The following is a 13,361-nucleotide window of genomic DNA, read 5'->3' on the forward strand; positions in this document are numbered from 1 at the left end:
GCCTGGCTAGCTCAGTTTTTTAAACTGCATTTATTTGTTTTGTATTTATGGTTGTTTTCCCTGAATGCATGTTTGTGTGCCCGGTGCCCCCAGAGGCCAGAAGAGGTTGTCAGGTTCCTGGGGACTGGTGCTACTCACAATTGTGAACCACTATGTGGTTGCTGGGAATTGAACTCGGACCTCTGGAAAAGCAGCTAGTGCTTTTAACCATTGAGCCATCTCTCCAGCCCTGTATCAGTCCCCCCATCCCAAGACAGTATTTCTCTGTATAGTCCTGGCTGTCCTAGAACTCACTCACCAGGCTGGCTTCAAACTCAGAAATTTGCCTGCCTCTGGACTAAAGAAGTGCATTGTGTGACTTCCCTCTGGCTCATATAAAGGGCTAATCTGTAGGAATCATATCTCAGCAAAATCTCTATGTGGGTTGTATCTGTGAGGATCGTGGCTTGTACTGAGATCCGGCTGCCTACCCCCTGCCAGCTTTTCTCTTCTGTAACCAGAATATTTGTCATCAGCCTCTCTTTCTATCTCTCTCTCTCTCACACACAAATAAACAAACACAAACACACACAAATAAAATTGAATCTGGACACGACAGTATGTTTGTAACTCCAGCATTGCAGAGGCTTCTGCTTCTGCTGCTATGTCACCCCCACCAAGGTCAAATGTATCCCCTCAATTTAAAGGACAAACAGTCCTCCCTCAAACTGCATGTTGTTAAGCTGGTCACAGCAATGAGAAATCCAACCAACACTGAAAATTGGTGTCAAGAAGTGTGTCTTTTGGCCCAGGAGACCTGACACTGTGGTTCTTATGCATGTGAGGCTGCTTCCTGAAGGGAATGAGAAAGGGCTGTGAGCCAGGCTAGAAAATCCCAGAACCAAGAATGTAGAATTCAGCAGGTGGTTCTTGTGTTTGGGAAGCTCCGAATGCTGAGAAAAAGGTGAACCCTGGAAGCCTGACATATGGGGTATCAGAAGGGCACAGGAAGGGCTTGGTAGGCGTCTCCCCAGCAGATCATCCAACTCCATGCCCAGGGCTCTGCATTCAACCTCTAGCACTGCAGAAGCAGTAACTAACAGAGGGGAACAAGGATTCAGTTGGGAATGGCGTTAGAGGCCAGTCTTGTTCCATTTGACAATGTGGCTGCCTTCTGCCTATGTCCTGAGGACTTGTGTGAGGCTGGATTAAAAGGTGACTGACTGATTTTCTTGGTGGGGAAAAATTCAAGACAGCACAGCATTCCCATTCCAAGGCTCACTGCTTCTGTTCAGATCTGCAGTGGAAAAGAGCAAAAACACATTAAAAACCATGAAGGCTATTGGAGAAAGATGTGTGCTCAAAGTTATGCAAAACGAGAAAAGTGTCCTGAGAGAAACATCAACTCATTAAAGGCCCTAACATGGGAGAACTCAGACCCATTCCAAAGGAAAGAGCCTGAAACGAGAAAGCCACTTAAGGGACTCTCTGCTCCCCAACAGCCTAGGTTGACAGCAACAAAGCCACTGTGTTCCCAGGTGGCCAGGCCTTACTTGGCAGCCCCATCCATATGTACCGTTTTTATAGGCATGGAAAGAATGAGATAGGAGGTCATGAAGATTTCTATTAAGATTTCAGAAGGCTCTGAGACCAGGCTATATGTGGCCATGTCCTAAGGGGCCATTACATGGTTTCAGTCTTGCTTTAGTCTGATCATCTCTTGCTATGCCCCCAATCCCTCCTTTGAAATAGGAAAGTTTATTCTGTGCTGCAGTGTGCTGAAACTATGTAACTTTTGATTGTATAGAAGCTCACAGTGAAGAGATGGCCTTGAGTTTCAGAAGTGGTTTAAAATTTAGAATTTTAAAGCATTGGAACTATTAAAAGATTAGGGAAATTTACGATTATTTATTAATTGTTTTTTTTTTTTTTGTTGTGCCTAGATTGTGAGACCCCAAAAGACTACCAGGAGTTGAGTCTGTTGCAAAACAATGAGGGTTTATTTGATACAAGCTTAAGACCGGGTCATAAGCTCCCTGTTGAAGCAGGAGAGGAATGCAGCCCTGAGGTCTAGGGGAACAGGGTTTTTAAAGGGCAAACCTGCAATCAGGGAGTTTCTGAGCCTTGGCGTTACATGATTGGGTAAGGGAAATTGACTTTTGAAATGATTGGTTTATTTTAGGCTCCAAGACCATAATCAGTCCTGGCCTGTCCGTCTGGGGGCTGCCTGATCATGAGCAATGCCTGGAATGTGCTGATTAGCTGTTGGTAGGCAAGAAGAACAATTAGCACACTCGGTGGTCACAAGCTAGGGGCCATCTGGGTGGGAAATGGTACCTCTTAAGTGCAGAAGGAATGTGGCGAGCCCAATTACTCCCTGCAGCCGGCTGGACATGTCTCAATTAACCCAGTCCTTTGTCTAAACTTTTATTCAGGACCTCAGTCATGCTACCCTAAGACTCTAGTTTTAAACTTTGGACCTCTCATTTCCCCCTTTTTAAGAGGATACTGTCTTGAATCCTTGAGATGTGTTTAGACTATTTAACCTTATGTTGAGGGGCCCTTCCACCTAATAGGCCCTTCAGCCTATTAGGTGGAATTATGGGTGAAGACCTCTTTGTCTGGAATTGCTGTGATGCTGACAATAGGACCATTGGCATTAGGGCCTAGGAAGGCTGAAATGCCAGCCAAAGGCTGGGCAATGGGGCAGTCTTCAGAAGCATCTGGTTAGTTGATCCACCTGAAGAGGCAGGGAATTATCATGTCAGCTTCCAGCAAGTCCAGATTTTAGCTTGCAGTCCATAGCTGATCCCCAAATAGATTCTGTCAGCCAGGCAAAAATCTCCTGAGATGAATTCAGACTAGAGACAGAAGGTAAAATTTGTCTAGTAATTAGGGAAAGTGAGAAATCCCAAGGGAAAAAAACTCATCAGGGGTCCATTTGAGTTATACCAGATCCAGGTCTCATGACTTTTTGATTTCCTGAAACTCTTATGAATTTAGTTTACCAAAGGAAGTATATTAGTATAACCATTGTATTGATATCCATACTTTAGAAAAAGCAGTTAACAGGTGTCTACAAGACAGCAGAAGTAGACTCAAGACCTAGTAAAAGCTACAGCTTTTGGGTCAGATAGCACACTAGACAGATGTTTTTAGCATGATGAAAAGCACTTTTAAATCTCCAGAAGAAAACCAAAAGGAAACTAAAATCTCAAGCTTGTGTCTGGTTAATAAGCAGTCAGTGCTCCATCAGCTTATCAGAACTTTATTGATCAATGTCATAACTCTGAACTTCTGAAATATTATAACAACATTAGCACAACAATAGCAGAGAGGAGAGAGAAATCTGAAATATCTCCCATTTTCAATATGCCTTAAATTACTTTTTTATATCATTACAACTTACATTTATATATCTTAAAATACCTCCAATCTTCCTTGCATTTGCCAACTTTTCCTATACCTTCAACTTTCTTTTATATCTTCATAACTTAAATTTTCATATCCTCCAACCTTACATAAATTTTACATCTTTCTACCCAGTTATTTACCATAAGACACAGGCAATTAACATGAAGCCTGTGAGCAAGGCAAACCTGTTTGCCTTTCTAAATAAAAGATCTATTACCTAGTAGTTCTAACTAGCTAATGAATTGATCAATGAACTAACAGTGGATTAATTTTCTGCTCTTTAGCGGCAAAGCTACCATTAGCTTAGCGTAGCCATCAATATGATCAGAGACCTAAGAGGGATAAATTATAAGCTAAATAAATGTACCAATCTATGTACCAATCAAAATGACAGAGATGACTAGTCAGTCCACCACCTAGGCAGTTGTCCCTGGCTCTTGTGGGCTCATGGCATCATGAGCAGAGGCAGTCTGGCTATCAGACACAGAAGATGAGAGACTGTTCTGTTAAAAAAGGACTTGAGACTCTTACCTCACCTTCAGCAACGTGAAACAATGGCTCTCCAGGTGTCCATAGTTCTGTCCACAGTTTAGGCTGGGCCCTAGCAGTGGGCCAGTTGGGCCAGTCTCACCCAGTGGTTAGCATACCACAATCCAGAGTCGCATTGTGCCCAAATCTTCTCAGAGACCTTGGGGAGCTTTTGCCATGATTTTGGTACTCTCTTATACATGTTAAAAATGCCACATGAAGATCTCTGACAAGCTTGAGGGCCAGCATATGAGTTTCTCTTTGTCTATCATTAGTTATCTGCTCTAAACTGCATCCTGTAAAACAGAATGCCATAAACTCTAATTCTGGCATATTCCTTAGATAAGTGTTTTAGGACCATATCTATTTCAAGTAGATCTACATAGGCAAACTTCTTAGTTACATATCCTAGGCTTAATCTTAAAAACATAAACTCTCATTTTGAGATAAGGTTTCACTTTGTAGCCATATCTGTCCTGGAATTTGCTCTGTAGACCAGGCTGGCCTTGAACTCAGAAATCTGCCCAGCTTGACTATGGGGACTTTTGAAAGAGAAAATAATTGGATTTTTGTGTTATGATGTGGCCATGAGCCTGTGAGAATGGAGATGGAAGGTAATGGCTTAAAATGATGTGTTTGGGCAGATGTGACCCTCAGGGCCAGGAGCCGTGGTATAAAAGGAACTTTTCTTTTTTCTGAGGTAATTGGTGTCTTGGAGACTTATTGCCTCTGTCTGCTAGCCTAAGCCTAGTCCTGGAAGCTTCTAGCCTAGGCCTGGAATGTTTTCTGTCTCTGAGGCTTACTGCTGAATAAGCTCATCCTGTCTTGTTTTCACTGAGCTCTTGGGTGTGAGCTACTCTGGAACTGATCACAAACGGTTGTGAACCATCTGGCTGCTGGAAACAGAACGAATCTGGGCCCTCAGCAATAGCAACAAATGCTTTTTTTTTTTAATTATTTCAGTTTATTTACTTTACATACCAAGGGAGCCCCTCCCTCCTCTCCTCCCACAAACAAGTGCTCTTAACCACTGAGCCAGATCCTCAGCACTAGCACCCCGTCTGTTTTCTTTACTCTATTCCCGGGGAGAGGGGTAAAAAGGGAGAGGAATGAGTGTTGGAGGGGTGGGTTGAGGGAGTTTTATTTTGACCCTGGCTTTTTCCAGAATTTTGAAATCAATTTGCTTGGCATGAAAAGAAAATATGGGAGCCAATTTATATTGTCTTCACAGATGATGTCCTCCTTGCTGCTCTTGGCAACAGCTGGGGCTTGTGACTGGGAGACAGGGCAAACCAGTTTTCAGAACACAGAAGGAACAAAGGCTTGTATTAACTATTAATTAAACATTTAAAATGCAGTAAATATTTATTAAGGGCCTATTTTGTGTTAGGTATAGAACACGAACTTTCCTTAAATATTAATTAATTTAATTTTTACAATTACATAAAACAGACACTTTTGAACAAAATACTCATTTTATAGGTCTAGGAAAAGAGACCAGGAAGGGGATGAGGGAGCGAGAGGGAGAGAGATATCTCACCATGTAGCCCTGGGTGGCCTAGAGCTGGCTGTGCTGACCAGGTTGCTCTTTCTGCTCACAAAGCTCCTCCTGCCTCTGCCTCCTGAGTGCTGGGACTAAAGGCGTGCACCACCACACATGGCTTCACATTCCTCTGGTCTGGTTTCTCACACTCCCTTTGTGCTGTTCCCTATCGCATTTTGAGCAGTTTCCTCTGACTTTTCGTTTATTAAGCTTACCTTAAGCTAAATCTAAGCCAGCCTTTGTGATTTTGGAAAGGAAACATAATAGAAATTTTGATCTGGGATAGGTGGCTCATGCCTATAATACTAGCACTAAGGAGGCTGAGGCAGAAGGATTACCTCAAATTTGAGGAAAAAATTCCAAAATGCAATAAAAAGTAAAATATAATGAATCCCTATCACCTGCTTTAACAGTAGTGAGACAGTTTTGTTTTTGTTTTTTTGTTTTTTGTTGTTGTTGTTTGTTTGTTTTTAAGACAGGGTTTCTCTATGTATCCTTGGCTGTCCTGGACTTCCTTTATGGATCAGGCTGGCTTGAATTCACAGAGATCCGCCTGCCTCTGCCTCCCCGAGTGCTGGGATTACAGCCGTGTGCCACCATGCCTGGCTGGTGATGTTGAGACAGTTTTAATCTTCTTTCTTCTGTGCTCCAACATGTCCTCTTAGCTGTCTGCAGGATTGTTCTAGTGACAGTTCCTGGCATGAATGTTCTTCTCCTGAAGCCCAGCTCAGTCTCAGGAGTTCCTGCCTTTCCTTCGTGAATCTACATTCACCCCTCTAAAAACAGTGAAATAACGAGTCCCAGGCATTATACCATTTCATTGATAAACAGCTGAATACCGCCAAGGGTTGCTAAGGCTATTTTTCAAAAGCTCAACCATCCAACAGTATGGACTGCTGGTTAATAAGTGGTATCCACACTGTGTTCAGCGTTTCCCTGTTAGCTCAGGAAGGTCCTGCCATAGGCTCAGGACCTAAGCAAGGTCTGTGAATTGTGAATTGCATTTGGCTGATGTCAGCTCTATTAATCTGCAACAACTCTGCTTTGTTGCAGAAACTGGGGCAGTTGTCTTTTAGCGTAGGCATCTAATTCTCATATTTCCTGTAAAGTCACTCGTTGTTTCTGAGGACTTTTTTTCCAGAAGTGCTCTTTGCAGATAATCCTAACTTTTTTTCATATCACATAGCAGAAGCCAAGCTCTTCTTTCCTGGTGTTCTGATTTTACTGTATTTGTGTAAACAGTGTTTTTACATGATGCCCTCTTCACTTGCCCCTGAGCCTCTTATTTGGTGTTCTTGGCAGTGGTAACTGTTGCTAGGTCAGTCTTTCATTAGGACTGGAAAATGTTGAGAGAGCAAGCAAAGTGTAAGGAATTCCCAAGTCTGAAATCTGAGATGCCCTGAAATACAAAACACTTGGCACTAAGTTGTCAAACTGAAAAATTCCACATATAGGGGCTGGAGAGGCAGCTCATTGGCTAAGAGCATTGGCTGCTCTTACGGAAGATGAAGGTTCGATTCCCAACCCCACGTGGCTGCTTTCAGCGTACCTAAGTCCCAGCTTCTGGAAATCTAATGCCCTCTCCTGGCCTCTGCTGGCACCACAGACATACATACAGACTAACATCCACACATACAGACTAACATCCACACATATACAATAAAAAGAAATAGATTTTTAAATAATTTATTGATTCTTATTTTATGTACATTGGGGTTTTGCCTGCATGTGTGAGAGAGTTGGATCCCCTGGAAAAGGAGTCACAGACAATGGTGAGCGGCCATGTGCGTGCTGGGAACTGAACCCCTGGGGGTCAGTCTCAGCCAGTGCTCTCAACTGCTGAGTCATCTCTCCAGCGCAAGATTTTCCTTTTTTAAAGAAGAAAAGAAATCTTCAAATGACATTTTGTAAAGAGTTGCATTCAAAGCGCAGGTATAGTCAGTCTTGGCGACATTCGCCATTAATCCCGCTGCTTGGGAAAAGGGGGTAGAACTCTGACTTCCAGGCTATCCTGGTCCATGAAGTGAGTCCTGAGCCAGCCAGGACCATGTGGTGAGACCCCGGCTCAGCCAGCAGAGTGAAGGGGCAGGGAAGAGTATACACTTCCGTTAGGGAGGACCCGGGTTCCAATTCCCGGCACTCACGCTGGGCGGCTCACCGCTGCCTGTGACTCCAACTCCAGGGCACCCCGTACTCTCTCAGGCACCCCAACTCCTGTATGTGCACACACACGGGCGCACACACATGCACAGTTTAACAATAAGAACAGGTGACAGTGCCGCACAGCTGGTCAGCACCCCCAGACACCAAGCTCCTGCACAAAGGAGAGTCATTTATTAGGCAAGATACTGCAACAATTTTTACGCACATGTGTTTGTCTTCTTTCTTTTCTTTTCTTTTTTTGAGACAGGGTTTCTCTGTGGGTGGGTGATTGAACCTGAATGGGCAGAAACAACAGCAGGGTAGTTTAGCAGGGGTGCTTTTAAAGAGAAAAGGGGGAAGTTGGGTCTGGGGTGAGTTGGTGAGTCCTGACTGGACATGTTGGTCAGGACAGCCAAATGGGGATTTGGGTTGTTGGACCTTGAGGTTTTGATACTTGAGCTTGGTGACCAGTCTCAGGAATGAGTCAAATAAGGAAGTGGTTTAGCACAAGAGAAGAGGGGAAGGGCAGGACCAGCCAAGTTTGGACCTGTTAGAGCCCTTCTCAGGGTGCTGGGGAAACGGCTCACCAGTTAAGAGCATATGCCTGAGTTCAGCTTCCAGCACCCATAGCAGAGGGCTCACAGCCACCTGTAATTCCAGCCCCAGGAGATCTGAGATTCTGGTCTCCTTGGAGACCAGCGCCTACCCACACATATGCATACTCATAATTAGAAACACTGAAATACATTCTAAACAAAGGTGAAAACACCTTTAAATAAAGTAAGAAGACAGCCTGGCGTGGTGGCACACCCTATAATCCAGCACTCGGGAGGCAGAGGCAGGCAGAGCTCTGTGAGTTCAAGGCCAGCCTGGTCTACATTGTGAGTTCCAGGATAGCCAAGGCTACACAGAGAAACTCTGTCTCAAATAAAACCAAAGAAGGATAGGAAAGAGAGAGAGAGAGAGAGAGAGAGAGAGAGAAGAAAGAAGACAAAACACAGATGCAAAAAAAAATAATGTTGCAAGCCAGTTGGTGGTGGCACACGCTTTTAATCCCAGCACTTGGGAGGCAGAGGCAGGCAGAGCTCTGTGAGTTAGAGGCCAGCCTGGTCTACATTGTGAGTTCCAGGACAGCCAGGGCTACACAGAGAAACTCTGTCTCAAAAAACCAAAAATAAAAAAATATATACATATGTGTATATTTGAAAATTACATCGAGACATGTGAATAAAACATATATAATATGTGCTGAACTCCATGTTTAGACTCAGATCTCATGCCCAAAATGTCTTATTATATATTTTCCAACATTTGAAGATGTGAAGAAAGACTCTGAAATCTGCACATGTCTAATTCTAGGCATTTCAGATAAGGGAAACTCACACTCAGCTTGAGCATCACCCCTTCTGCCTGTCATAGCTAGAGCTATCCTAGGAAGATGATCGCCTCTTGACTAATATAGTTACTCAAGCTAGTCTTTCTGGGCTTTTGTTTTGTTTGCTGCCTTTTTGTTTGTTTGTTTGTTTATTGGGACAGAATCTCAAGTAGCCTAGGCTAGCCTCCAATGCCTATGTAGCTCAGGATGACTTTGAACTTCTGATTCCCCTGCCTCAGCCTGGGGACATCCACCATGCTTGGTTGTGTGATTATTTTACAATTTGGAAATTTTTGAAAAAGAAGCCATGATTATTTAAAATTTCATAATGTTGCTCAGGCTTGATTGCAAAGGTCACAGTGCTAAAGAGGAGCTAGCAACCACAGGTGTCACTCTGCACACTGAGGAGGCGTGCCCGCGTGAAGAACACACTGCAGGCCTTTCCTGCTGTCCTCTTACTCCCCATGAGCTGAGAAGCCCAAGACTTACCACTCTGTAGACCAGGCTCGCCTGAACTCAAAGATCTGCTTGGCGTTAAGGACATGCACCACCACTGCCTGGCCTGATTTTTTAGGTGGTTGTGAGCCACAACATGGTTGCTGGGAATTGAACCCAGGACCTTTGGGAGAACAGCTAGTGCGCTTAACCTCTGAGCCATTTCTTCAGACCCCTCTAGGGGCTTTTTAAATGGTTTGTTGGTGGTTGGTTTGGTTCTTTTTTTATTTTGTTATTGTTGTTTGGTTTTGGTGTTTACTCTTTTGAGATAGGGTTTCCCTGCGTAGCCCTGGCTATCCTGGAACTCAGTATGTATACCAGGCTAGCCTCAAAACCGGAGGTCTGCCTGCCTCTGCTGGGATTGAAGGCATTTGCCACTACTGCCGGCCTTAAATTTCTATGACCAGTGTACAATTCTTTTTTGAGACAAGGTGTTAGTATATATTCCTGGCTAACCTGGAACTCGGTAAACTTGTTATGTAGACCAGGCTGGATTTCAAGTTACAGCAGCTTTCTCCCAGTCTCCCAAGTGGTGACATTACAAGCATGTGTTACCCGTTGTGAAGTGTTGTTTATTGTGTCTGTGTATTTGTGTTCATGTGGGTGTGCGTTATGCCTGTGCCAGGGCCTATAAAGGCCGGAGGTTAATCTGTTCCTCTAGCCGGCGACCTTGGGTTGTCAGGGTCTCTCACTGGCCTAGCCCTCCTCTAGCAGATAGAATAGGCTGGCTGGCCAGACATCCCCATGTGTCCTGTCTCCACTTCTTCAGTGCTGGCCTTGCAAGCATGCGTGCTGCTGTGGCTCTGCTGGAATCGCAAGGCATCTGCGGGTAAAGTCGGGTCCTTAGCTGCGTGTCTTTACTGACTGGCTGTCCTCCCAGCCCCAAACTACTTTTAAACTTTTAAATTCCTTCCTTCCTTCCTTCCTTCCTTCCTTCCTTCCTTCCTTCCTTCCTTCCTCTCTCTCTCCCTCTTTCTCTTTCCTCTCTTTCCTTCTTTTTGTTTTTTTGAGACAAGGTCTTTCTATGTATCCAAAGCTTGCTCCTCTAACTAACAGATCTGCCTGCCTCTGCCTTCCAAGTACTAAAATTAAATTCCTGCCACTACGTCCCACTACTTCCCCCCCACCCCGTTCCCCCTGTGTAACAGCCCTCACTTTGTAGACCAGGGTGGCCTCAAACTCACAGAGATCCACCTAATGCTGCTTCCAGAGTGCCAGGATTAAAGGCATGTGCCACCACACCTGACTTAAGGCTTTCTGCTTGTTTGTCTGTTTGTTTAAGATGTATTTATTATTATTACTTCGTGTGTATGAGGGTTTTGGGTTTTTGTGTGTGTGTGTGTGTTTGCATACATTCACAGTTGTGCACCAAATGCGTGCCTGGTGCATAATGAGGTGGTGACCTTCCATGTGGGTGCTGGGAATTGAACCCGCATCTGTTGCAAGAACAAGTGCTCTTAGACATTGAGCCAACTTTCCAGCCCCATGAACTTCTCTGATGTTTTGAGAGACCAAAAGATTAAAAATCAGCAGCTATTATTAATATTTAAGGCCTGAACTAGGTGGGTGGAGAAGTCCAGGAATGCCCTGAGGGGAAGAACCCGCCTTACTGCATTCTTTCCCCACCCACTAGAGATACAGTTGCTAGGAAACTGGCCCACCCTCCTAGAGAGGAACACCAGATCATTAATGGTTTGGGGACCCTCCTATAGCCAATCAATTCAAAATGCAGCATTTTGACCAATAGTTGCTTGCCCAGGCAGGAATCTCCCTGACTTGGGAATGCTGGGAGGGACCAGAATCTTTAAATCACCCAACTAACCTGAGCACGGGGCTCTCGGCTCTCACCGCTTCGGTGGTGGGGGGTGCAAGTCCAAGCTGCAGCTTGTAATTTGTGATAAAAAGACCCTCATGTGGTTTGCAATGGACTCAGCTCCTAGTGGTGGTCCTTTGGGGTATCTCCACCTGGGCACAACAGTTTTCCCTCCTGATTGTCGATTCCCTTTCTGAAATGGTCATTGCTTAAATATTTGAGCTTCAGAGCTGAAGCTCTAGTGTTTGTAAATTGTTTTCTAGAGTAGAGGAAATTTTATATTCAACTTTATCCTCCAAGTCTTTCTATTGAGTTTGTATTTCTTCCAACACAGTTTGGATTTCTAAGAACTCCTTTTGTGTATTTGAATGGTAGTTACTCTAGAAATAGCTTTTGGGCTGGAGAGATGGTCCAGCAGTTAGAGTTCATACTGCTCTTCCAGAGGACTAGAGCTTGATTCTGAGCATTCCCACAGCTAGCCGGGCTAGCCAACAAACCCTCAGTGACTGCTTGTCTCTGTTTTAGGGTCACTATGTTCAAAGCAAGTTGGAGAGGAAAGGGTTTATTTGCCTTACACTTCCTTGTCACTGTATATCACTGGAGGAAATCAGGGCAGGAACTCAGAAAGGGCAGGAAACTGGAAGCAGCTGATGCAGAGGCCATGAAGGGGTGCTGCTTACTGGCTTGCTCTTCATGGCTTGCTCAGCCTGCATTCTTATAGAACCCAGGACTACCAGCTCAGCGATAGCACCACCCACAATGGGCTGGGCTCTTCCTCACTGTTCACTAACTGAGGAAATGCCCTACATGCTTACCCACAGCCTGATCTCATGGAGGCAATTTCTCAGCTGACTTCCTTTCAGTCTAATGACTCTAGCTTGTGTCATGTTGACATAAAACTAGCCAGCAACACTGCCCTGGTGAGCCAAAGTTACAAACTCAGGCTGAGGCTGAGTTTCCCACGAGGAAAAGGTCCTCAGGCTTATGCGGAAACTTTTCCATCTGACCCTCCCCCCACTCATTTCTCTAGCCTCCAATTTGCTTTTGCCTTTCTTGCTTCCTTATTTTCGTTTATTTCTTGTATATTAAGAATTCTCCTTGACTAGATAATGAGGCTTGGCTTTCTGTGCATTTAAGACGAGGTCTCGTAAAAAGCTGATTGGGAAGTCTGTATGCGCACTGCAGTGTCCCGGCTGAGAGGTTACAGCAAGGCTCCTGTCTATTTCACTTACAGAACCCTGAGGAAAGTATTCCTTTTTCCTCTTTGGGGTTTCTATTCCACACACCCTTGGGTGGTGAGCTTCCCCACAGAAGGTTTTCCAATAGTGTATTATTGCTCTCATTTGCCTTTGCTTAGGAATTAATATTCTCAGGGTTGCTAAGCCACTTACCTGTTTGCTTTTCAGCTTCCAAAATGTTCCATGTCATTAACCTTTTGCTTTGTTTTTACAGGTTTTTCCTTTACAGTTTGGACAAAACAGATGCTTTCCCTAGCTCCCTAGCTCCCAAGGCCTAGCCCAACTTTAAGGAGAAGCCTCTTCATTTCATTTTCTTCTTTTTCCTTGCCCATGCCTCCTGCTTCTCGTCGTCGTCGTCTTCTTCTTCTTCTTCTTCTTCTTCTTCTTCTTCTTCTTCTTCTTCTTTCCCTTCTTCTTCCTCTTCCTCCTCCTTTTCCTCCTCCTCCTCCTCCTCTTCTTCTTCTTCTTCTTCTTCTTCTTCTTCTTCTTCTTCTTCTTCTTCTTCTCTTCCTCTTTTTCCTCCTCCTCCTCTTCTTCTTCTAGATTTTGCTATTTATAAATTGGGCTGGCCTCCAATTGTCCATATTTTGCCTCAGCCTGTAATTGTAATTATAGACATCTGTCTCTACCTTCGGTTCCATTATTATTTTGTCTCCTTTTGTATTCCAGGCTTGGAAGGAACTCTATGAAGCCAACAGTGGCGGCTTGGATTCCAGATGTACCCCACTGTGATTGGTTTATACTGTGCTGTGGATTGAACCAGGCTTTTCACGTGCTAAACAGTATCTGTGTGTATTTGAGACAGGGTCTCTCTCATATATCTCAGCCTGGCCT

This window comes from Meriones unguiculatus, chromosome 17 (assembly GCF_030254825.1).
Source record: "Meriones unguiculatus strain TT.TT164.6M chromosome 17, Bangor_MerUng_6.1, whole genome shotgun sequence".
NCBI lineage: Eukaryota > Metazoa > Chordata > Mammalia > Rodentia > Muridae > Meriones > Meriones unguiculatus.